This window comes from Malaya genurostris, chromosome 2 (assembly GCF_030247185.1).
Source record: "Malaya genurostris strain Urasoe2022 chromosome 2, Malgen_1.1, whole genome shotgun sequence".
Lineage (NCBI taxonomy): Eukaryota > Metazoa > Arthropoda > Insecta > Diptera > Culicidae > Malaya > Malaya genurostris.
In genome coordinates, this window is record NC_080571.1 from 28,661,965 (window position 1) to 28,688,432 (window position 26,468).

At 37.2% G+C, this 26,468-nt stretch overlaps 1 protein-coding gene across 1 annotated transcript in view; it reads left to right on the forward strand.

Annotated features, from left to right (window-relative positions):
- The window catches only part of LOC131432606 (carboxylic ester hydrolase), a 78,276-nt gene that overhangs the window by 33,493 nt on the left and 18,315 nt on the right, over positions 1 to 26,468 (forward strand). The gene's annotated exons all lie outside the window — the stretch shown is intronic.

A 26,468-nucleotide genomic window follows, 5' to 3' on the forward strand; every position in this document is an offset into this window, starting at 1 on the left:
AAACTTATTAATTACAGGGTTGTTACGGTCGCGCGAATTTCGCGGTTTTCGCGAATTTCGCGATTTTCGCGGATTTAGCGCGGTTTCTGCTAAGATTTTGATGCCATGGCGCGGATTTCGTGCGAATTTCAAAAAACATCATTCCACATTTGTGAATCATTTGTTCGAATAAAAAAAGTTCTTTGCAAATTTTCGAAGCTTGTGAGTTTTATGAAACCCTAAAAAATTAAAGATGGGCGAACGTTTCAGCTGACCGAATTGGTGAATTTTCACCTTGATAAAACCAAAATTTACTAGAAGATGGTTCTAGAAAATGTTCAGTGGACAAAATTTAGATTTTATGCTCTTCGATCTCGAGTAATACAAATTGCTATTTCAACTTACCAGAAATTACAAATTTTTTTCGATATATGTGATTGCGTTTTCCCGTTCTAATGCAGAAATCGAAAGATTTTCGCACTCAAGGATATTGATGTCTGATGGAAGATATCGTCTCAGTGAAAACACATTCAATAATGCAGAGAACGTAATAAATGAAATGCTATTCTTCAATAATATGGTCACAAATGTTGAGTATGATAAAAATCGCATTCTTAAAGCAAAATTTGCCCGACAGGCTTACGAAGAGAAAAAAAGAAGAAGTTCTGGGATTCCATCCGCGGTGATAAGAAATTGTTCTAACAGTTTGTTGGTTCCACTATCCAACATTTTCAATTGTTCTTTGCGTTCTAGAATTTTTACTACATATCTGAGACTCAGCATGGATACATGCCAAAGCCTTCAACTTCCCCAAATTTAGTAACCTACACTTCCTTGATCATACGTTCTTTACAAGCACGACTACAAGTATATTCTACATACACCGATTTCGCTGTTTCGTTAGACAAAATCAATCATCACAAACGATCTCCAAGTTAAGTAGACTGGGATTAAACGGATTATTTTTGGATTGGCTTCGATCATATCTAACTGGTCATGGAATGAAATTGAAAATAGGAGCTTGTACAACCTCACATTTGCTGTTATTTCTGGAGTTCCTCAAGGAAGTCACCTTGGACAGTTATTAATTTTATTGTATCTCAACGATCTAAACTTTTCGATCAAGTGTATGAAACTATCGCTTACCGATGCCTTTCATGTTTCATATTTCAAAATAGTTTTAAATGCTACTAAATGCTCCGTCATCTCTTTTAGTAACAAAAAGTCTGTATTCAAGTCCGACTATAATATTTCACAAACTGTTCTCGAACGCGCATCGTTTGTTAAGGACCTGGGTGTTCTTCTGGAATCAAGTTAAATTTTAAAGAGCACATAGAGCTTACTATGTTCTGAACCTCGTTATTCGCGTTACTAAAAAAAATCTCTGATGTACATTGCTTGTAAGCTCCGTATTGCGCTTTAGTTCACTCAAGTGGAATATGCTGCGGTTATCTGGTCACCTTATTACTAAAACCAACGTATTGAAGCGATTCAACGCAAATTTGTCCGATTAGCTCTCCGACGTCTTCCATGGAGATATCATTTAAACTTACCGAGTTACCATGACCGCTGCAAACTGATTGGTCTCGATTTATTATTTGTCCATCGAGATGTTTGTAAGGCTAGTTTTGTTTCAGACCTACTTCAGTCGCAGATCGATTGCTCCGAGTGATTGCAATTGTTACAATTTATCATTCGAGGTCGTAATCTTCGATTCTATTTTTTTCTTCGGATTCCCTATGTTGGAACTAATTATGGATATAACGAGCACATTGCTAGCATTCTTTCGACTTTCATTTATCAAGTAATTTTATCAAGAAACCGTTTCTTATATTACTGTCACATAAGATTTAGTTGCTATAGAAGGACTAGATTTAAGGAAATGTATCATTTGGATGATTTTAATATATTAATGCAAAAGATGAGGAGGTTTTATGCCTGCTGGAGAACAAGTTTGACAGATACTAATTCCAGTGGGCTTTTCCCTGATCCAAATAAAAGAGCAAAAGATGAGGAGGAACAGAAAGACATTCAGAGTAAAATCTGACAACAGGAGAAGGCTCTATTATAATTGAAACTGAAAAAAAAAGATGTAGAACATTTAAATTCTTCTTACCAAGAAGGAAATGCTGGCCGAGCAAGATGTTGAAGCAAAAAAAAATGTCTTCGCTGAAATCTGTTTTCAATATCACAATTGTAAGCATTTTTATTTTTTATTAATTAACTAAGAACATCGAAAAAGCTGTAGAATAAAAATGCAATCATTTTCATGGGATTCTCGAAGTGACGTGTTGTATGCGGACTTATTTATTGCGTTCATATGACAAACTTATGTAGATTTTTAAATTATATTTAAGTGAATTTTCATGTTCTGCGGAAATTATCATCTGCATAAGAATAGTTGTCTATCGCTTCACTCTAATATCGCGCGCTTCAGTTTTCAATTTCGCGCGGATTTGGCGCGTTTTAGTTTTTGACCTCGCGCGGATTTCGCGCGTTTTGATTTTGAATTTTTTCGTAACAACCCTGTAATTATGTTTTTAACATTGGTATGATGAATTCCAAACCGCTTCGCCAATTTTCGCATAGTAATACCAAATACAAATTATTATTATTTGTATTTGGTGATACCCTTCTCACTTAGCCATGTGTCCAGAACTTCCTTTTCAATACGCGACATTTTGAAAACACAGAATTTCAACCGCACAAACAAGTAAAGAATCGAAAGCTGACAGTCAGCATAAAAAACTATCACAAATACATGCGTACAACACAAATGTATGTGGATAGCGTATTTTCGATACACTCCTTAGGTTCCCCGTAATTGTAATAATCTGAATTTGTGTAAACCAATCGATTGAATGGTGACACTAGCTAGAATTAGTAGCTTCGATATTTCTGTCGCAGAAAGTATGATTTTTATATTTCTTAACTTAACGATGCGAAAAAAATTTCACAGTCGCAACTGTTTCTGGGTTGATTTTAAACTATCGATTTTCTCATTTCAATGGCAGGAAACTAATTATTCTTGGAGATTAGATTCATAATTCAAAAATGAATCGAATCATTGCGGTCTTCTTTAGTGTTTAATGTTTAATGGCACCAACAAACGTACAAGAGGGTGAATTTTTTTACTTACGGGTTTTTTAAATGATTGAAATTGAACACGAAACGATGTGCTCACACGATGGAAGCCTCATCGAAAGTGATTCATTTTCGGTGACTAACGTAAAATGGCAGCTGTCAACAGAATCATTAACAATTTGATAGTCATGAAGCAGTTGAATGCGGATGAGATACGAATCACAAATCAAAACTCACGCGCAGAGATACCCGGTTAAAATTTCAAATATCTTCAAACAGGGTTGCAAAAGTCTGTAAATCCCTACGGTTTGGCGAGTCATTTCAAAAATCTGTAAATTTTGACGAAAGTCTGCGAAAACCTCGATTTTCAAAAGTCTGTAACGGCAATGCAACAAAAAATATCTGCAGCACTATATAAGAAATGTGCCGATTTGCAGACAAATCTGCAGACCTGGCAACTCTGCTCACATGAAGTCTACTGCAGTGACTTATTTTGTTTTGATTGCAAAGCCGTAATGTCTATTAGCATATATTTGGAAATACTGAAAATATTTCCTAGCTCTTTGCTATCTAAGAAACTTTTATACTGCATCTGTTTACTTCGGTTTCTTTCACAGTTACGAGTCAAGTCGCGATTTCGATTGAAAGACTCGAGCGCGAAACGGCACTAACACAGGATATAAGAAATTTCATAATTGCCCCGCAAATCAATCATTTAGTGTCACATTATCTCAGCGATTAATCGAAATGATTGCTATAGTTATATTTGCTTCCATTCGTTAATTCCCATTTTCTAAGCCGATCGATTGTAAATAATTCATTGCCACAGATAAATGCGCTTTTATGGACGGTAAAATCTACAGCACAAAACTGCCACTTTTGACAGCCCAGCCAATGCGGCGATTAGGGATGTCGTAATATCGCTCGATTAATCGAGTAATCGATTAATATCCCATATAATCGAGTAATATTTAATCGATTAGCTTAAAACTAATATTCGATTATTGAGCTAATCGAATAATTAAAAAAATCCCATAGTAATAATCGAATGAATAATCGAGTAATCGATTATTAACCAAGATAATCGAATAAATTACAATCGATTAGTTTCAAAATTATACTCGATTATTAAATAATCGAGTAATTCGAAATTTCCGACATCCCTAGCGGCGATCTGGTTTCCAATTAAAAGCGTCAAAGCATCTTGTCGCTGGCAACAAACAAGTGGCTTTTTAAGTGGCTCTCAGTCTGATGTGTTAATAATAAACATTGCAGCCCTAGGTGAAAACTCACCACTCGGTTTTAGCCACTGTACGCACGCACGCGGGGTTGACGGCGGCGAGAGGTGCACTGCAAAAAAAATGTCATAACTGGCGTGTGCCGGTAAATACTCTGTTGAAATAAATAACGACCGCAGTAGGCTGGTGCTGGCTGTTTGACTGTTTGTTGGGCCCGTTTTACACGTGACATACCGCGCGTGTGGGTTAGCCACATAATCGCACGTTGGTCCGACACTTACTGAACGGGGGGGAAATAATTTGAATGCAAGTTGAAAACAAATCGATCCGATCCGTGGATGTGACAACTTTGTAATCTTACCGTACGAAGGTCACTAAGCAATTGGAATGATGCAATTTCATGGTCCGGTGGTATGACATTTGTGTGCGGATCAGTTGAAGTAGACCGAGGAATGTACTAACAGGAATGAAATATGGATCAAGTGCGCCATGAATGCGTAATATAATTAACAGTTTATTGATCAATGCATCGATAATTCGAAGGAAAACACGACGGATTAATGGGGAACACTACTGCAACTGAAGGAAAATGAGAATTGACATCGGATGTTTATCTTATAAAAGCAAAATAAGGTTATCAAGTTATCATCAAAACTATTCCAATTCATTTGTCATGTTAATGCATGGTCATACGAACCGTTTTCGATCCCTGAATACCGGTTCCAGAAGTATCGTGAATAATAACCGAAAACTCTGAAGTGGAACTCGCTTCGGCATCTCATGAAATGCTAGTTCAACTGAATTCTGAACCTTCAGTTTTAGAACTTAGTTTCAAACTTCAGTTCTAGAGTCTAGTTCCAGATTACAGGTTCAGAATTAAAAACTATAACTCTGGAACTGAATCCTAATTGTGGATTCTGGAACTGGTTTCTTGAATAAATTTTGGAACTGAATTTAGTTCCTTAAGGGCTGAGTTTGCTATTTTCCCGTTCCAAATTAAATTTTCTTGGAAACGGTGCAGAATATAGAAAAAACCCACCTGACAATGTCTTCGAAATTTAGTTGAGAATATTTTGTGGAATTTTCAGAATGATTCATTGAGTTTAGCGGTCGTGTTGTATTTTTTTTCTGACTGAAGAACTGCTGAAAATTGGAACGCACGGAAATGCATACCTCTACTTGTACATCGAATATCTCGGCTTTGAAGGCTTGTATCATAAATCTACCGTGACAAAGTCTAGATAATTTAATTTAGATGCGATTAGTACATAAAACATATATGTAATTGCGATAAAAATAAATTCTTGTATTTTTCTGTGAAACAAAGTCAGTTTCAATGCATCCGCCATTTTTTTTTCGCTTTGGTTTCCTGATAGCATTCTGTCAAAGGAGAGAGAAAAAAAATTGGCTCGACAAGGCTGCCAAACACACAGACGTTTCATTGTATATAAACACATTTTTTGTTTCGCATTCAATCTTTGTGAAAGTTGACTATTTTTAATGTGGAACACATTTTTGTTTTCTATATAGCGGTGCAAACTAGAAACTCAAGAAAAATACACGTAGAAATGTGGTCAGGTTTTGAACAATTACAGCTCAGTAAATTTTGTATCAATTATTAATATTATGCCACCATTTGATTGGAAATATTTCTACGTATCGATTTGAATGTTCATAGCCATGTATTTTTAATTTTATATCATTGAAATGTTGATTAATAGCTAGCAGTGTCCTATTTTGGCTGCAAAAAATCTCCGGCATACCGGATTTCCCTGCCATAGTCGACGGTTTTGAAGGAGTAAGCGATATATCAAAGGGAAAGCAGCGCTCTGATTGGTCAATCGAAGCAAAAGCAAAGCTGTTGGAAGCACGCGAATCTACAAATAGAAGCGGAATTATAGCTAACGTTTTAGTCTTATGCGTAGCTTGCTAGAGGTAGGTTGTTGCTACACAGCAAGACAAAAAGTGCCATTGAACGATTTGAAGCTTTAACTGGTATGCTCTGATCTTGTGTCATGCAAGATTGGATGAAATCCCATGTTATGTCGTTTCGCCTGAGAAATTGACAACTACCCCAGGGTAAATTTTGAGTGCATAAGACTAATTTCTAATTTATATAAGATGAACTCGATTGATAATGAGAAATATTTTATCGCTTCAGCCGACATAGCAAAATGGTAGTAATGGTAGAGAAACGCTATAAAAATAACTGCTTGCATACAAAAGTTGAACACAAGCTTGGTGAAGAAAAGCTTAAATATCGATATCCGTATCGCAAGCATGTACAAACATTTAATTGTATACATTTGGGCTATTGATGTTATTTCGTCGGCTACGAAACAAATACAAATCACGATAAATAGAGTCTATATTCTGAATTCGCGTGTTCGGTGTTGATAAGGATCAATCTAAGCCGACTTTTGTGCATTTGCGGATTCAAAAGTGTGACGATTAATTGAAAATGTCAATCATTGGAAATTTTGGTTGCCTTGTTCCACATTAACGGCTCGAACAACCCCATAGGGCTGATCCTTGTAGTTTTTTATTGTTCATTGGAATGTATAGCAGAGTAACTTATGTTTGGGATCTGTATCAATGAAATAAACTGATGTAAATTTCACACAGATTTCGAATTTTAGGAATTTTTTAGGCCCTCAGAAGCGCAATTAACTAAAAAGTATAAGAATTTCAAAAAAGAAAACCCTGGGAGTGAGTGAATCAAACTCGGTTTATAATTCTAGTAATTCTTTAGAATATTTTCCAACCAAAGAATTTTTTAATATTTTTGTTACTAGGTGTTATCGAAGCAAGCTTGAGTCTATGATCGCATTTTATTAGTTTTCAGCAAAAACTATAGCAAAACCGAACGGATTCCAAGAAATGTCTAATCAATTTAATTGCATTCCCTGTATTCTATATTTCAATTTTGAATTTCAGAAATGATGCAATGTTTTGGCGACTATTTGTAGAGAAACAAATTTTTACGCTTTCCCACTTTCACAGCATTCTTCACAGATTCAAGCAATGAATTCGAATCTTTATGCGGATCCACAGATATCATTTTGAGCCACAAATTCTAAACGAAAGAAATAATTTGAAACTGTTTTAAGATGCATGAATAAATTATTCATCTTGTCCTATATATTTGTGAAAAACATCCTGACACGTTTTGCAAATAATGACAATATTTGAGATCATCGACATTGTGTGTTCCTCTACTACTGATAGTAAACTTAGAAAACCGATACGCTGAGGACGAATGTATATATAAACGTTTGACACACTTTTGTCAAAATAGTGACTTTGTGAGAGTGTAATGACGTGACATAGTAGAATTAAACGGTACAAGAATAGTACTATTAGTTGATAAAGTTCATTGATACACTACTAAATTTACCTCAATTTTATTATAAAATCCATAAGCATTATGGAATTTCAGTCATCAGGTTCATTTTCTTGTTTCCAGTTCAAATATTAGAAAAACTTGACCTTACCTGATCTCTTGTACGTCACTAACTGAGCCTTGTCAGCTATCTGTCGCAACTGCAGCAGTTTCACTTTCAGTTGTATTATCAGGCGATTCGCATTCGGATTTTGCTTTTGACAATCTTTTTCTCTTCACCCAATGGATCTTTCGAACGCATTACCGTTTATTTTTGAAAAAAATTGCCATTTTCGAATCACAAGAAACAATTTTTTTATGTGGTATCAAACACTTTCGGGTATGAAGCCACAGGATGACAGGATACATGCATTCAAGCAAAATATATAGAGAATTTTATAATAATACTGCATGGTTTTTGTCGTGATTTTCGGTTGAAGGTTGACTGCGTGGTAGCTCCATACTGACACTGGACTGGAGACTCGCGACTGCCGTTGCCAGGGTAACTGTGGCCTACTGCCCACAGAAAATTTCGTTTTCAGAGCAGAAGCAGAGCCGTAGCAGTTTTATAGCGTATTGATGTTTGATGAAAGCTCCACCCGACAAGTTTGACGATTGGTTTAAGCCACACCTCCCATAGTAAACTTGTGAAACTTGCAGTTTACATTGAACAGGCATCGTTCAGGCATTTCAAGCCCAATGATTATGCTTGGAGGATAGTGTTTTTTAACAGAAGTATTCATAATGGTTTTTTTTTATTGTTTCAATAGAGGTATATTTTTCATATTAATCTTCTAAAATTGTGCTTTTAATGATTTTTGAAGCATCATAAGATTTGTCTCATGATTTTCACTACTCATTTTGTCTGAGTGTGCGAGAGAACACTGTCACCTGCGAGACTTTGTGGAGAGAGAGAGCTAATAAGAGCTAAAAAACTAGGAAATTGAAGTGATGAGTTTTTTAAGACTCTGCGGTTGTTCCACAATTATTTACCTATTTTCAAATTTAAATCTGTTAATGGGAGAGTTGGAAAATGGCATTTTAATACCACCATGATCGGTCGTGTATCGTACGCAACCCTGTAATTTTTTCGTATTAAATAAAAATTTCCTTCGAAAACAAAGAAAAAGAAACATTACATAAATTACGCAACAATTGATATAAAAAAGATAAAATAGATGTAAAATAAGTTATACGGATTTATACAGATTTTTTCCCTCTGGAAAACTGAAATTCAATGCGCACGATCTGGCATCGCTGCGATGGAAGTGGGATTCCTTGGCTATCAACTGATGAATTCATTTTCAAAATGGCATTTTCCACACTGGAGCTCTCTCTTTAAATAAAAAAAAACGGGTAATATTTTCCTATGTTGATTGAAAATTACTTATATTTTGACAGCTTCACTCCTCAACTCAAAAATGAGAAAATGAGGGAAAATTGAGCTTTTGGAAACGGGCATTTTCAAGGAATCGAGTGAGAGAAAAAAAAACATATGATCTTCTACTTGGGGACGGGTATAGCGTGATGGGATAGTCGATGCCTTTCACGCAGCCCGCCTGGGTTCGATTCTCAACCCTGCACATAGGGTCAGAAAGATTTTCTGGTCCGAAGAGGCGAATGACCTAAGATGTTAAAGCCTCTATAATAAAAAAAAAAAAAAAAAAAAAAAAAATATGATCTTCTAGTACATTCTAAAATACAAAAATGTACTCTTTGCGACACTCTTCGCAATTGACGTATATTGGAATAAAATGCAACTAGTGTTGCCAAATGGATGTGAATTCCAATCATTGTACGGTAGGTTCACAGTCAAAACTGAATCTAAAAATATTTTCAAAGAATACATTTTGCAGCACTGCAAGGGTTTCTTGGTCCAAAAACGATGTTATTTGAACAAATTGTCTCTCCAAAAAAAAATTTTCAAAATTACTTATACATGCTAACTATCGAGAGCGTGTGAAAGTGAAAAGTAAATGCGCTACAGTAAAACAATTTTACCCCTAAATTTTTCCCAGAGCCGCTTTTGGACATTAAATTTTATCTGCCTAGAAAACTTTCCAAAATAAGTCAGCTTCAACAAATGGGAGCCGGTCCAACATGTGCTGCCGTGTAACCACTTTGCTGGGGAATTAATTTAACAAATCACCTTTGGCCCTCCGACAACTGTCGTGTTTCACGAAGTGCCCCCCGGCCCCCAGACAGGGGAAGTAGGAACTCGTCCCGGTAGGAAAACAAGTACCTACACGCAATTCATGTTCTGATTGCTGGCACGGTGTTCAAGCCACGTGCTCCGAGCGGCAGCAAGTCACGTCCGAACTCCGTCCACGTCCGGTACCAAGTCGACAAACTTTTGCCCTGACGTGTTTGGGATGATGAGCAGAATGAGGACTCCTACCGGCAGCCGAATATTTTACAGGACCAACATCGTCGTCATCATCATCATCATCGGTGGATGAATTTACAAGAATTTCAAATAAAACTGTCAGGTGAGTCAGAACTCAGTCGGAACCATGGGAGCGTTTTTGCACTGCTGTGGGGTGGATGCCAGGATGACGAAGGTACACGATTTGATGTGAGATGAAAATGAGCAAACAAAACAGCTTCGCTTCCCAGCAGACGGTTATAATAAAGCTAAATTGTGTTACCGTGCGTTTCCATTTAGCTTGTTTTCTTTTGTTATTACCTCGCAGGAGAATCCGCCGCTGAGCACACTTCGTCTGCCGGATTACACATTCTGAAACCAGGCTTCCCAAATGTACCGCCGCGCGACATTATTATTAGGGCTGTCATGCTACTCCTTCCATGACAGCCTTGTGATAGGTTTCATCACGACAGCCCTTAGACAAATAGTTCTGTACAGCCAACGTTGCCGTCATTCACTTCGTTCGACAGTTCATTCCATCTCAAGACATTTTGTCATGGTCCACGACAGCCGAAGAAGCATGAAGTTCTCGCTCTTGCGACAGTAAACTTCGGGTATCAGTCACTGCGTTGTTTCTGTCGAGAGCAAAATATTACTCTCCCTTGACCAGGTCTGCGACAGTAGCCGGTGCGGTTCAAATTTGTTGCTCTTGGTTTGCTATGAAGATTCGAGGCAAGCATGTGGGTTTTAGTTTTGCCTTTGGTGATTGCTTTGCGCACGGGTTGATCATTGCGCATAGCAATCACCGTTGGTAGGGCATTGATAACAATATAATTGATAATTAATAATATACGAAACGGATTGAAGAACGGACTTTGGTTTTAATGAATAGTTAATTTTTATATTTTGGTCGATCTTCTATGAATCGATCGATCAATGGAATTCTATAGAAAGAAAAGTTTGTTTTCAAGAAATTATATTCATAATTAAAGAGCTTAGACAGTTCGGCGTGCTCGTTTCAGGCAGTTTACGTTCGGTTTGTGGGCTGTAACATTCATAGTGTAGACGCGTACTGATGTGCGTGAAGCATTATTTCCATCCTCTTTATCTCTTCCTTCAGAATATCAAAGGCGCGATCGTTTCTTATACAAGAGTGTATAAGTCAATTGAATCAGATTTTAGATGTAAACGGTGAATGAATGTTTGTAGCAAAAGATATATTCAAATCAAAGATTCTGTATTCGATACTAGTTAGCGTGATTCTGAATAGCATTCAACTTTGCGGTCGACTTGTAAGTCTACGGGACTATTGCATGGTCAGTGTTGCAATACTACGGACACTAAGAATCTTTCCAAGTCAGAACTGAAACATACAAAATCTGGCTCGTTAAGTTCGTTATATGTACATTGAACCACCAATCGAATAAAAACCTTGAGTGCAAAATTTGGAGTCGGAATTAGCAATGCAAAAATCATTTAGAAACTTATTTGCAGGTACCGTACAACAGAGCTTTGAGTGCAAAAACTGAATGAAAAATTGCGGTTCTTCCAAAAAACATGTTTCCAAGCGTGGAATGCAGCATGGTTGCCCGTAACAGATTCGAAAGTTTATTTCGTTTTATTTAGAAAAAAGTTTTAGTTCACCAAGTTATTTAATAATGTCTTTCTTGAGTAATATGGTCGTAAGCTTTCCAGACATATTAAGTTATCTTCTATATATGAATAGTGTAGTGTTTCTATGAACCTGGAATATATTCCAAAATACATATGTGCTGATAATCTGGAATTCATTTTCTTCCTGTTATGCATTGAATTATCTTATCTCTAGAAACGGCATATTAAAAATTATATTATTTTGGTCATAGCTACCAGAAGTTTGCGACTTTTACACACGTCAAAACTGTCACTTTACATTGTAAAATTTAAAACTCGGTTAAAGCGCATCTTTCATCAAGTAGAAGCTTGTGTTCAGTATATTTTGAATTCTTTAGCTTAATGTCGTTGTTTACCACAAAACTTGATATAAAAGTAACTGAGGCCCAAATTTATAGCTGCAGTTAAAAGGACAATTTCATGTAAACTTTGAGAAGTATCTTAATCATTTCCTCTATGTGCTTTTACGCTCAATCCAATTTTGGAAATGTAGATGTTGCAATCACGAGCCGCACGCAGAAGAAGATGCGGTGCCTTGAAATTTCAAACAGCACATCCAGTTTCTATGCGCTTGCTACAATTCTCGTACACATTTTTGGTTCTCTGTTTCAGTCGGCTCTCACGCCCTCACATTTCGATGCACTATAGATTTATCGTATTGAATTTCATTGCCGGTTCTGGTTGGGAAATTTGGGGATAAGTACGATTACCTATAAAGTACACTTATATTTCCAAAAATGGTAAGTAACAAAAACTACCCAAACATGAATTCAAGCTCAATTTGGTTTTGAAGAATCTTATATCTGCCATAGGAATTATAAAAATTTCATAGTGTCTATACATAGATTTTGATTTTGTCATAAAAAAAGGTTTTGAAATTACTTGAAAATTCGACTAGTGAAAGTTGACATTCGACTAAGATAAGTTAAGCAATTCCTCCGTGTGTGTATGTGTCAAACAACGTCACTCAATTTCTCAGGCATGACTGCACCTATTTTCCCAAATCAGGCTGATATGAAAAGGCTGCATAGGTTACTATTGAATTTAATTCGGATCCGACTTCCGCAGTTACAAGTCTAAGAATGTCGAAAATTTTCTACTCTAATTGGCTAAGTAGCTTGTGTCCGCATTTAAAAAAATCAAACGTTTGGAACTTTAAATATTGTAAATGAATAGTGAAACATTCTGAGAGCCAAGTTCATTGCATATATTTAATAGTTTTCTTTCTGAAAAGAAATTATGTTAAAAAAAAAGAAAAATGATATATTGAAAAATGTAGGTGTGATTCCCCGGCGAACGACCACAATTAAGTTTGAAAGCGGGAATAAATAAATATAATAATAATAATAATAATAATAATAATAATAATAATAATAATAATAATAATAATAATATTAATAATAATAATAATAATAATAATAATAATAATAATAATAATAATAATAATAATAATAATAATAATAATAATAATAATAATAATAATAATTATAATAATAATAATAATAATAATAATAATAATAATACTCAGCACGTTGAATAGTAGCCATGTGATCATTGAGTTTGCTAGGTCCAGTCAGAGCTCTGACCAGAATACTGCAATGATGCTTGGAAAAATGCAGTAGACACTTTGACATTTTCAGATTTAAATCTGGTAGAAATGCTTTTGTCTGAGCGCAAGTTTGCAAGCTGCGCCAGTAGCTGGCATGTTTGGATGCAGCCCAAGAACGAATCTTGTGCTTTATCCAACTAATTGAAAGTGGTAAAGCTGGTTCAGGACCAACGAAATCATTCGTTTCACCAGCTCTAGCCAACTCATCAAATAATAATAATAATAATAATAATAATAATAATAATAATAATAATAATAATAATAATAATAATAATAATAATAATAATAATAATAATAATAATAATAATAATAATAATAATAATAATAATAATAATAATAATAATAATAATAATAATAATAATAATAATAATAATAATAATAATAATAATAATAATAATAATATTGTGGCTGTCATTTCCGACCCTAAAAAATTCATTTGTTTAGTTATCCTAGGAGAAACAGAAAAATCAAAACGTCGTTATTCAGAATAAGGGTGCATAAGATATTTTCGGAGTATTATCAATGAATGCTAGTGTATCTGTTTCTTTAGGAATAAGAAGGAAGCACTAAGGATGAATACTTCAGTAATTCAGATATATGAGCCGTTACACAAAACTCTGTGTTTATCTTTTAATTTTCGTTAGTTATTAAAATTCATTGCCTTCGCCGACAGTATATATAAATCTAAAACAATTTCTTTATTTCACAATGGTAATGTAATGAAACCCTAAAATTTCCTGCAAAGGTAATCCCAACAACGCAATCGTATGTACTAGTACCATTTCATTGAGGCAGCCGAAATAGTGCGAGCGCACTATGAGCGCACAGCTCGTCTCCAGAAACAGCCGGTTTATTACTTCAAGAGACATTGATGAGACAGCCGGCTCGCGACAGCCCTTCGTAACAGTAATTCCCTAAAAATCAAAGGATGTCTTCGATTTTCAAAGGCTGTCGCCGTAACAGTTCATGCGAAAGAGTAAACATAAAGAAACAGGATACAAACAGCCCGTTCGGTTTGACTACTCTCCGGATAGAATACTCTCATCAAACTGGTGAGTAGAAACTGTCTCAGTGACAGCATTCATTTAGCCATGCGAGCGCTGTGGCCATTACAGTTCGGCATATGCTTGCACACATATTGTAGACTGGGCTTTCGACTTTGCGCTCCGACAGCTCATGCTATCTCGTGGCGGATGTCATTGAAAAGCAGTGCTGCTGGGAAGCCTGTCTGAAACCGTCGGTCGGAGTGCGTCAGCGTTGTTCCCAAAAGGGTTCCTTCTAATGTTATTAACTATTGTTTTTTTCCTTACTTTTAATGGCCACACAGGAAATATTCTGCCATCAAAGAAAATGTCACTCCAAATTTGTATGTCTGTAAAATGATCCTCGGTTGATGTTCGTTCGTCTGCAACGGAAAAAATGCTCCCTTTGAGAGTCTGTGATTACATTTTATTTTGCTTGAATGCTGGCTTGTATCATGATCTATGATATGAGAAGAAGTGTGCTTTTTAAAGTTTTCATGTGTTATCTCTTATTCTATTTAACGTATCAACATAATTTTTTCTCCAGGAGGAAGTAATTTGAAATAGGAATTTTTACACTAATCAGAAGATTTTAGAAGATTTCAGAAGATTTCAGAAGATTTCAGAAGATTTCAGAAGATTTCAGAAGATTTCAGAAGATTTCAGAAGATTTCAGAAGATTTCAGAAGATTTCAGAAGATTTCAGAAGATTTCAGAAGATTTCAGAAGATTTCAGAAGATTTCAGAAGATTTCAGAAGATTTCAGAAGACTTCAGAAGATTTCAGAAGATTTCAGAAGATTTCAGAAGATTTCAGAAGATTTCAGAAGATTTCAGAAGATTTCAGAAGATTTCAGAAGATTTCAGAAGATTTCAGAAGATTTCAGAAGATTTCAGAAGATTTCAGAAGATTTCAGAAGATTTCAGAAGATTTCAGAAGATTTCAGAAGATTTCAGAAGATTTCAGAAGATTTCAGAAGATTTCAGAAGATTTCAGAAGATTTCAGAAGATTTCAGAAGATTTCAGAAGATTTCAGAAGATTTCAGAAGATTTCAGAAGATTTCAGAAGATTTCAGAAGATTTCAGAAGATTTCAGAAGATTTCAGAAGATTTCAGAAGATTTCAGAAGATTTCAGAAGATTTCAGAAGATTTCAGAAGATTTCAGAAGATTTCAGAAGATTTCAGAAGATTTCAGAAGATTTCAGAAGATTTCAGAAGATTTCAGAAGATTTCAGAAGATTTCAGAAGATTTCAGAAGATTTCAGAAGATTTCAGAAGATTTCAGAAGATTTCAGAAAAATTTATAAGGTTTCAGAAGATTTCAGAAGCTTTTCAGAAGATTTCAGAGGTTTTAGAAGACCTAGACAGTATCAAAAATTTGTGATATAAATTTCAGTTGTATGACAACCTTGAAAAACACTAAATTAACGGTTTCGAAAACGCTTGATACGTAACGAAGGCAAAAATTTGACACCCTATTCATTCTAGCCTGCGTAGTTGACTCATTTAGTTCAAACAAGACTCCGGATTCAAAATCACTTTGTACGGTGCAATGCTGAAATTCAGTTTTAGATTTGATTTTTCATTTCCAGAAACCAGATCTAAAATTCAGTTTCTCTTCCAGAATCCAATCGAGCACCAGAATTTTGAAACTGAAATCAATTTTCAGAACCTGATTTGAATCCAGGATTTTGCACTGAAAAAGGAGGTCCAGACCAGATTTCAGTTCGAAAACTCCTGTCCGGAGTTGAGATTTAGAATACAGTTTCAGAATTCAGTTCAGAACACTGAACCTGAAGCGCTGGAACTTAAGACCGAAAGCCAACAAAATAATCAGACCCAAAATTAAGTTGTATTTGCAGAACTCAGTTCTACACTACATTCGAGAATTTGGGTTTAAAATTCTAGACCAGAATTCAAGTTCAGAATTTGGTGCCGACGCTCAGACCGCTCTAGAAGTGTAATCGTATATAGGAAATTTTCGAACTAAATTCCGTATGTGGATTCCAGAATAGAATGTCTGAGCTGAGTTTTGGATCATGATTTGAAAACTGAAATCCTAAAAACTAAAATTCAGCTGCGGGTCAGAATCTAAATCCAGAGTTCAGTGCTAGGATTCAGGTTCAGAATCAGGTGCAGAACAATAATTCTGGTCTCGAATTCAGTTCCAAAATTACAGATGACGGTGTGATCAGTTTAACAGTTTAGAATTCAGTCTCGGAATTGAGTTGCCGTGTTCAGGATCAGAATTCAAGCATCAAAATTGAGTTTCGGAATTCTGTTGTATAATTGGGCTCCAAAGTTCGGTCCCAGAATTCTGATTCTTTAACATCAAAGAAACTGAGCGATCCATTTTATTCGAAATTCACGTCATCCGGTTTTGTCTCTGACCAGGGCCGGTGAATCATGTGAAGCCCAGGTGGGTAATTTTTCGTACCGGGGGGAAAGACTAACTATTTTCAAGTATTCCTTAATTCTAATGGAAATGTTAATCATCGTTTAGAAGCGCAAGGTCGATTTTATAGAATATATTTCATAAATAATATTTTGTTTCTTTTCACCTTTGCATGAAATTCAAAGTGTGAAGCATTTCGACTTTTTTGCGTTATTTACACTTCTACGACATAAAATTACTACGGAGTTCAATGATTTTTAATAGCCTTGTTAGACGTAGAGCCGCCTTGAGCTAGTTGAAAATTTGATCAGTATCTAACGAGGAAAACAGATTAGCAAAATGACATGCAAATATAAAATCGCAAAAAAGCTACCACATAGACGGGGCTCGAACCGGTAGCTAGCTCCTATTCGGGGAAATCGTTTTGCCAATTAAACTACCATGAAGGAACAGCCTAGCTGACTAGAAGAACCGAGCATCTTTTTCAAATGGGTGCCGTTTGCGCTCAAATCGAACAACAACGCATCAACGATCCAGAGAGCTGTTATGCACTGTTTAGTCGTAATAAAAAGGATTCTCTTGCGTTGGTATGAAGCAATGGACGAAACATGGATCTACCATTTTTCTCCGGGGTCATATTTTTAGATGCTCAAAGTATAATTAACATCGACTATCTTTAAAAGGAAAAAACCATCAAAGTGATTATAGCATTGAATTATTGATGCGTTTGAAGTGCGAAATCTGAAAAATGGCCTTATATAAAGAAGGAAAAAATCAACTTTAAGCAAGACAATGCATCGTGCCAAAAATCAATGAAAACAATTGCCAAATTTAATTAATTGGGCTCCAATCTGTTTCCTCGGTCACCATATTTCCATGAGCCTAGCTCATCCAGCGACTAATTGTCCTTTGCTGGTCTCAAAAAGATACTCCAGGGAAAAACATTTGGCTAGAATGAGAGAGTCATCGCCGCAAATGAAGCCTTTTTTGAGGCCATCGACAAATCGAAAAGTTAAAAACCTTTTTTAATCCACCTAATGGTGTAATGATGCCTTTCTCATATTGCTCATATTTTCAAAAATATCACTACAAGATTCTTTTCAATCTGGAATAAAATAAGAAACTTTCTTAGGGTATAAACTAATCTAACCTTTTCAGTTTATAAACAGTTTATGTCAAGTCATTAAGAATTTTTCTTTATTTTGCGTCGTTGTACTAAATGATTAAACACACTTTATTCTATAGATCTGGAACCGGAAGTCGGACCAGGATGATACTAAACAGCAATCTATGAGACTATAGGAACTTTTATTTGAAAATCGATTTTGGAAATCATCTCTGAGAAAATAGAGTGAGTCTCGTTTTAGAGTTTTTGACCACTATTTCCGGTACTTCTGGAACCGGGAACTTGGAATCAGTATAGCCGAAGTCGAAGAATTTTACCCTTTTTTGCATCGTTGCTCTAAAAGACGATGTGCAATTTTAAACAAACTTTACCCTTAAAAGCATGATGAAATTCAATAGCAACTTATGGGGCTATGAGATTTTATGTTTTATGAGTGACATTATTTGACACATATTCACACACATACATACACACTCAGTTCGATGAACTGTGTCGAATGGTATAGAACAATTAGCCCTCCTTGTCAATTTTCACTAGTCAATTTTTCAAGTGATTGTATAAACTTTCTATATGAAAAAGGCAAAAAGTATACTTCTATAGAAAAGCTTCGTTATCATGATTTTGTAATAACGCTTACAAACAGGTACAAATTGAATAAAAGGTTTACAAATTTACATAATATACATATAGACTTAAATGTGGCAACCATGCACGCTTTAAGAAATTGAACAAAGCACGCTGCAAACGGATCAAAGCCGGTGGTGTTTTCTTCTACCGTATCGACGCGTACCGGCTTTCGCATCGTCATTTTGAATAACGATTTGAATGTTTTGACAGTTATCGCCCTATAATTTCGGAACCGAAAATCGGATCTGGATGAAATTGCACAGTATGTTTAATTTAAGTTTTAGAGCTTTAATTTGAAACATAATTCGTGAAAATCAGTTCAGCCGTTGCTGAGAAATCGAAGTAAGTTTTTTTTTTTGGAGCTCTTCTTCACTATTATCGGTGCTTTCGAAAGTAAAGTAGTTTTATATATTCACTAACTAACAAAATTTGCCAACTAGATGAATTTATCAGTAAGTTTCATAAAATGTGCACCTCGTTTCGCCATCGCTTGTGAAAAAAAATCTCATGAAATTGAAAATTTTCACTATAGCGGTGTTGAAGCGGAACTGTAAGTCGGATCCGAATTGCCTTTTTGAAGAATTTTTAAAAATTCATTTGCTTTTTAGTTTGTGAAAATCGGTTGAAAAATTTCGGAGAAAATTAACTAAGCATTTTTCAATAAATTTGCACATATTTCCTTGTAATTCCGGAACCGGAAGTCGGATCCAAATGAAATTCCGGATCTTTGTATGGGACCATAAGACCATAAGATTTGAATCTAAGTTTGTGAAAATCGGTTTTGCCATTGCTGAGAAAGTTGAGTGACATTATTTGTCACATACGCAATTTGTTTTACATCTCTTTGCTACTCACTCCTCCTTCCTCGCCGATGACCGCGATCGATACCTCCTCACAGTTCGTTCCAGAATGAACATAATTCAAACAGTCCGACAACTAATCGTCATATCAGTATCTAAAATACAGCATTCGAATATTGTCAAAGCACATATTTTCAGGTGTATTATAAAATCCGAAAAATATTCGGAGCTTTTCTGACGTATGATTGTAGTTTCCCACGTTTATAACACAAAAACTTTTTTTTTACAAAGTGATTTCTACGAACTATTTCGATTTACGAACCTTGGAGCTTTAGTTCGAGAATGAAGGTTTAGGTGAATACCGAAGTAGGCTTCGCAATGAAGTAGGATCCGTTTTAAAGCAATCACCCAGTAAATCCGAACATCGGACGCATCGTGCAAGAAAGCTTTTGATTGCGTTTCGAGCTTGCATAGTGTATCGGTAGAACAAAAGAGTGAAGATATACCAAAGCAGAGAGCGGATGTCTGATTACTCAGGTGATGAGATATATCGGGGTTGGATTTCCAACCTCGAACATAGGGTCAGAGTTTTTCTGGCCCTAAGAGGCGAATGACATAAAGGTTAAAGCCTCTATGATCGAAACAAAAAAATGTTTAACACTCTTTCACACCCTATCGGGAAGATGTCGGCTCGAAAATGTCTTGTTTGATATTCCTTCGCTCTGTTTCTCTAGCGATGCATAATGTAAACATAAAGCTTTTTTTTTATGTCGACGCGGTTGATGCAAATGGTGCAGAATTGTCCGATGACGGGCCGATTGAAGCGCTACGATCGGCCCTATATCGTGCTCAATCGGTCCGATAATCGGACCGATGATCGGAATCAGGAATCAGGAATCAGAACAAATTGGCTCAAATGGCACGTTCCCCTTGATATTTGGAGATTTGTGCCTTGCCATCAATTTGTTTTTAGCATCATTTTCCCGATATATAAGAGGGAAGGATTGAAAGGAAATGGTAAGGGTTGGACTAGGAGGATGGGAAAAATTGACGACACAAAAACACATAAAAGCAGAAGTAAATTCTGCACCCCTAAGGGATGCCGAACAATCTGCTGAGGATCACATTTAGTGGAAGCAGAAGTAAATTCTGAACCTCTACGAGGTCCCGAACAGTCCGCTGTTAATAAAACCTCCAACCCCCGAGAGGATTTGAAGATCTTACAAAAGCGACACCATTCTGCACTCCCGGAAGAATGCAGAACGATTCGCAGTTTGTACGAGCAGAAGTAAATTCGGCACCCCCTAAAAGATGCCAAACAATCTGCTAAACCCTATTTAAGGTAAATACAGAAGGGATTCATTCACTCCAGGAAGAACGATGAACCCTTCTGACTATAGCTCCTTACCACATTGGGTAAGAAACGAGAGAATATCCTTCAATTTTAGCTCCGCATACACAGACTCAACCATGTATGGAGAACCAAAAACCCGGATACGTAGCTGCGTCAATGCGGGACAGTTACATATCAGATGATATGAAGTACCATAATCGCATTCACACAAATCACACGAATAATACTCAGCACGTTGAATAGTAGCCATGTGATAATTGAGTTTGCAATGTCCAGTCAGAGCTCTGACCAGAATACTGCAATGATGCTTGGAGAAATGCAGTAGACACTTTGACATTTTCAGATTTAAATCTGGTAGAAATGCTTTTGTCTGAGCGCAAGTTTGCAAGCTGCGCCAGTAGCTGGCATGTTTGGATGCAGCCCAAGAACGAATCTTGTGCTTTATCCAACTAGTTGAAAGTGGTAAAGCTGGTTCAGGACCAACGAAATCATTCGTTGCACCAGCTCTAGCCAACTCATCAGCCCATTCATTTCCAGTAATACCAGAATGGCCGGGTACCCATAAGAAGTAAACAGCATTTGAAATGCTGAGGTCTTCAATTTGAGTTCGACATGCGATCACTAGATTCGACCGTGAGTCATTCGAACTGAGTGCTTTTAACGCTGCCTGACTGTCGGAACAAAAATAAATTCGCTTACCACAGATCCTCTGCTGAAGTGCCGATTGTACTCCACACAGAATCGCGTAGATTTCTGCTTGAAACACAGTACAGTATCTACCAAGTGAATGAGACTGCTCCAGCCTCATTTCACGACAGTAGACACCAGCACCAGCACGACCATTCAACAGAGAACCGTCCGTATAACAAACTATGTGTTCATCAAGTTGTCGTTCCAGACAACCAGACAACCATTCCTCACGAAAAGGATAGCTCACATTGAATGTTTTGAAAGGAAAACTGCATGTGAGAGTTAGGTCACTAGGAGCGAGTAAATACTCATCCCACGTAACCATTTGAGACCACAAGCGAGTGTGGCTGGTAGCATAATCTAATGGGTTACTGTTCCAAAGCCCTGTAACCTTAAGACGATATGCACAAGATAATGCTTCTTGTTTTAGGAACACATGTAGTGGTTTAATGCACAGTAGCGCCTCTAGAGCAGCAGTAGGAGTTGTCGTGAATGCTCCTGTCATCGCCATTAGGACCATCCTTTGGAGATGATTTAGCTTTGACTGAACTGTCGCGACTTCTCCTTTCTGCCACCATACAAGACATCCATATGCTAAAATTGGTCTAACAATAGTTGTGTAGATCCAATGAATATATCTGGGTTTGAGTCCCCATGATTTTCCAAAAGCTCGTCTACATTGGCCGAAAGCCATGCAAGCTCTTTTAATTCTGAAGTCAATGTGAGCAGACCAATTCAGTTTTGAGTCAAGAATAACCCCGACGTATTTAACTTGTTCGACCACAGTGACCTCTGAACCAAAGAACTGCAACGGACGAGCTCCTGTGATTATCCTACGATGAGTGAAAAGAACCATTGATGTTTTGCCCGGATTTACAGATAATCCAACCTGACAACACCATTGTTCAACAGATCGCAGGGCTTGCTGCATTAAATCAAAGAGAGTGTTAATGCTTATACCGGTCATCAATATATGATAATCGTCGGCAAAACCATAAGTCGGAAATCCAAGGTTATTAAGTTTTCTTAACAAACCATCAGCGACAAGGTTCCATAAAAGTGGGGATAGTACACCACCTTGAGGACACCCACATACACTTAGCTTTCTAATCTCTGCTTGCCGAAGCGATGAACAAAGAAGTCGATTGCTAAGCATTGCGTGTATCCAATTTGTGATACTTGAAGGTATGCCATGACCACGGGCTGCTTCCAGAATTGAATTGAAAGACACGTTATCAATGGCACCTTCAATATCTAGGAAAACTCCCAAGCAAGATTGCTTTTGTGAGAAAGCTTTTTCAATGTTGTACACAACATCATGTAACAGGGTTGTAGTGGACTTTCCACGCTGGTAAGCATGTTGCATTCCATGTAGCGGATGCAGGCCCAAACTAACATTTCTGATATAGTGATCGACTATGCGTTCCACTGTTTTAAGAAGAAATGAGCTTAGACTGATAGGCCTGAAACTCTTCGCTTCCTCATAAGTGTCGCGACCGCCTTTGGGAATAAATTTGACAATTATTTCCTGCCAGGCTCTTGGAATATATCCTGTCGCAAGACTAAAAGTAAGTATTTTCTTCAAAACATGTTTGAAATGTTCATACCCTTTCTGCAGTAACACTGGGAAAACTCCATCCTTTCCCGGAGACTTGTACGAAGCAAAACTCTCAACTGCCCATTTGACCGATTCAATCGTCACAACGCTTCGAGCAAGGGCCCAAGAATCGTAACTACCTGAAAAAGTCTCGGGAAGAGCTGTCGGTGATGGATCCATACATCCTGGAAAGTGAGTGTTAAAAAGATAGTGAAGTACATCACCTTCATCAGACAAGTGTTCACCATCTGAAGTTCTTAAGAAACTGACATTAAAGTCCTTAGACTTCGAAAGTAACTTATTTAATCTGCTAGCCTCGTTGAGACTAGAGACATTTGTGCAGAGGCTTTTCCAACCACTTCGCTCAGACGATCGAAGAGCATTTTTGTAAGCCCTTCGAGCCAACACGAATGCCTCCGACCCATTTCTGCGACGGTGGTTCCAAGCTCTTCTGCATAGTTTCCTTAGTCTAGCAAGTTCAGCATTCCACCAAGGAGTTCCTCTAGTAGCTCGCACAATCCGAAGTGGACAAGCCTCTTCATATGCTGCAACTATGAGTGAGTTTGTCTCGTCGACAACATTTTCCAAATCAATTGGGGTTTCAATTGTTGGTTGGTACCCGTAAAATCTAGTCGCCAAGCCCTCTTCATAGAGGTCCCAGTTTGTAGATTTGGGATTACGATATGTGATAATATCAAATTTAACGTTTGAATGATCAAAGAATATGTACTTATGATCAGACAACGAAGGTTCGAGCTCATCGGAGACGAGCCAATTCACCAACTCATGCGCAATTCTATCAGAGCAGAGAGTTACGTCCAAAACCTCCTCTCTGCCAGATCTCGCAAAAGTTGGACGGTTTCCTGCATTGACTATGTGCAGGTTTGTACTGCTCACAAATTCCATCATATCAGAGCCTCTCGAATTAATATCTGTGCTGCCCCAAATGATATGGTGAGCATTTATGTCACTGCCGATTACAAGCGGTAAATCACTTTTGCAGCAGTATGATACAACCTTTTTGAAGTCATCGCTTGGCGAAGGTTGGTTATGCGGCAAATATGCCGAACAATAGACATATTTCCTGTCTATGCCATCAGTAGTCATACCAACTGTGACAGCACAAATATCCCGAGTTGTGAGCTCTGATATGAGAGAGACATCGAGAGCACTATTTGCAAGTATGCATGCTCGAGGCATTTCACGTGGATTAGTCATTCCGGTCTTGTTAAAGGCAACAAAGACTGGGTTTAAGAATTTTCCAACGTAGAAGTTTCCCTTTTGGAAATATGGTTCTTGAACCAAAGCTAAAGAAGCTTTACCTTCTTGCAGAAGTCTGGATAGATTCATAGTTGCTGTACGTTTATGCTGGAGATTGATTTGTGCTACTCTAACCATTATCAATTAAAGTAACGAACACTCCACCTCCAGCACTTACCGTACAACAACTACAAGAAACCAAATATATTGGCTTATAATCGCCTATAGCGAACCATGTAAGGATTTTTTTAAATGTTTTAATCATTTAAATCCCACGAGTTGCGAAGAAAGAAGTCGTCCACTGTGCCAGAGCTTCGCTTAACACAGTAAAGGAAAATCCCAAGATATTCCGTTCACGACTGCATTGTTTAACCTCCTGCAGCCATTCAGCCATCGGCACGGAAATACACCTTGACTTAGGAGTTCCTATTTTTGTGGCCTTTTACGACATGGAACAGGAAACCAGTGGATCAATTCTTGGTAAAAAATAATTCCGCCGGATGCCACACGGCTTACCTGTTTGGTGGACTTATACCACCGGTACAGGTGGACCGTAGCGTTATTCTTAGCCAGTTGGGAAACCGCTACCGACACTACACGGCTATCTAGGCTGCTCAGAGAGGGAAATTGACATTGATGGTCAACTTCCATGGATGGCCGAGCAGCCAAAACAAGCCTATATCGTGCTCAATCGGTCCGATAATCGGACCGATGATCGGACTTATGCGGGTCTACAAATTTCACTGGGCAGCAACACTTTTCACACCGCCTACCTCGATTCGACTTCTAATTCCGCGCGTAAGGTCAAAAAGTTTTTTCCTACCGGCCTTTCGTAAACTAATAAAAAAGTTTCAAACGGTTTCTGATGACTTTGAAATATTTTGGATGGTTGAATGTGAGATGATTACAGATTTCTAATTACTTGGCTACAGAAGAGTTCAGTTGATATAGGTAGGAATCTAAAAGGATTGATTTGGGGAAATCATTGCAATAAATTCAAGCCTGGGTTTTTCAGGGAAGCAACAGGATCCGTTTATCCATAAATTAAATTATGAATAATGCAACCAATGGCTATTATTTAATCAGGCAACTAATTGAAAGCTCAACTCGGGTAAGGATCAATAATTTAATTTATGAAAAGTTACTTTTCTCAGGCCATACCGAAAATCGGTTGAGCTCCCACAGGCTACAACTGCCGGCGCCAGCCGTTCGAATGGAAAATCGGGTGGATCGGCGATTGAATATTGAAAGTTTAATTACTTTCAGAAGTAATTAATTCCTTTTTAGATTGCTGAATTTCGGAGACGGTGAAGCGTTTAGCATTTTTAGTTAAACTCGAATTTTGAAATGACACATAACTTATTGACGTTCAGTTTAATAAAGCGTTGCTTGAGTGTGTATGTGATATTGTCGTTTCCGGAGAATCGAGCATCGAAAATTCCCACGCATGTTGATTTGGTTTCTACGCGTTATAGGAATGAAATATTGTCGAACTAATGACGATGACTAATGTTTAGGTGCACGGAATGATCTATAAAAATTCTTTCTTTATCAAATAATCTTTCAATTAAATTATTCAACCTTCCATGATTCTATATTTGAATTAATAATAAATTCCTTTTGCTACCGAAACAAGTAAATCTCCGAAGTAATTGATTAACCTCTTGCAGATATCATTATTGTTTTCAACTCATTTAATCTAATGTCGTTTTCGTTTTTAAATTGCACTACACTGGTGTAGCGAAAGCTGCACTGAAACCGGTCGTTTTTACCAATTGCACTACACCAGTGCTACACTTTTTCTGCACCGATACCACTGGTGTAGCACTCATCAAAAGTTTGGTGTAGCTCTGTGCAATGGAATCGTTTATTGTAGTCAATGGTTACTGTTTATGTTTTCGTCATTTTTGTTCGTTTATTCATGCCTCAGTGTAGCACTGCACCGGTGTAGTGCAAATTAAAAACGAAAACGCCATAAGCTCTTAATTCTATCCGTGCTAATTGCGAAAATTACACTCGACACAAAAAAAAAACCTAACAATCAAAGCAATCGCATTTCAAGGGTGTCTCTCCTGAGCTGAGCTGAGGAGAAAACTTTTGCTTTCAGTCTGGCTGGTGCCCCTCGCCTACTTTGTGTGATCGTCGGCAATCCGGTCGTACAAAATCATTATCATTCATTTATATTAATTGCACCTGCCGGTTAGCACTGCAGGTTGATGCGTTCCGGAATCCGAGCTGCGAGGTTCTACGATTGTGAAACGTAGTTTAACGCTGCCAACGTTAATT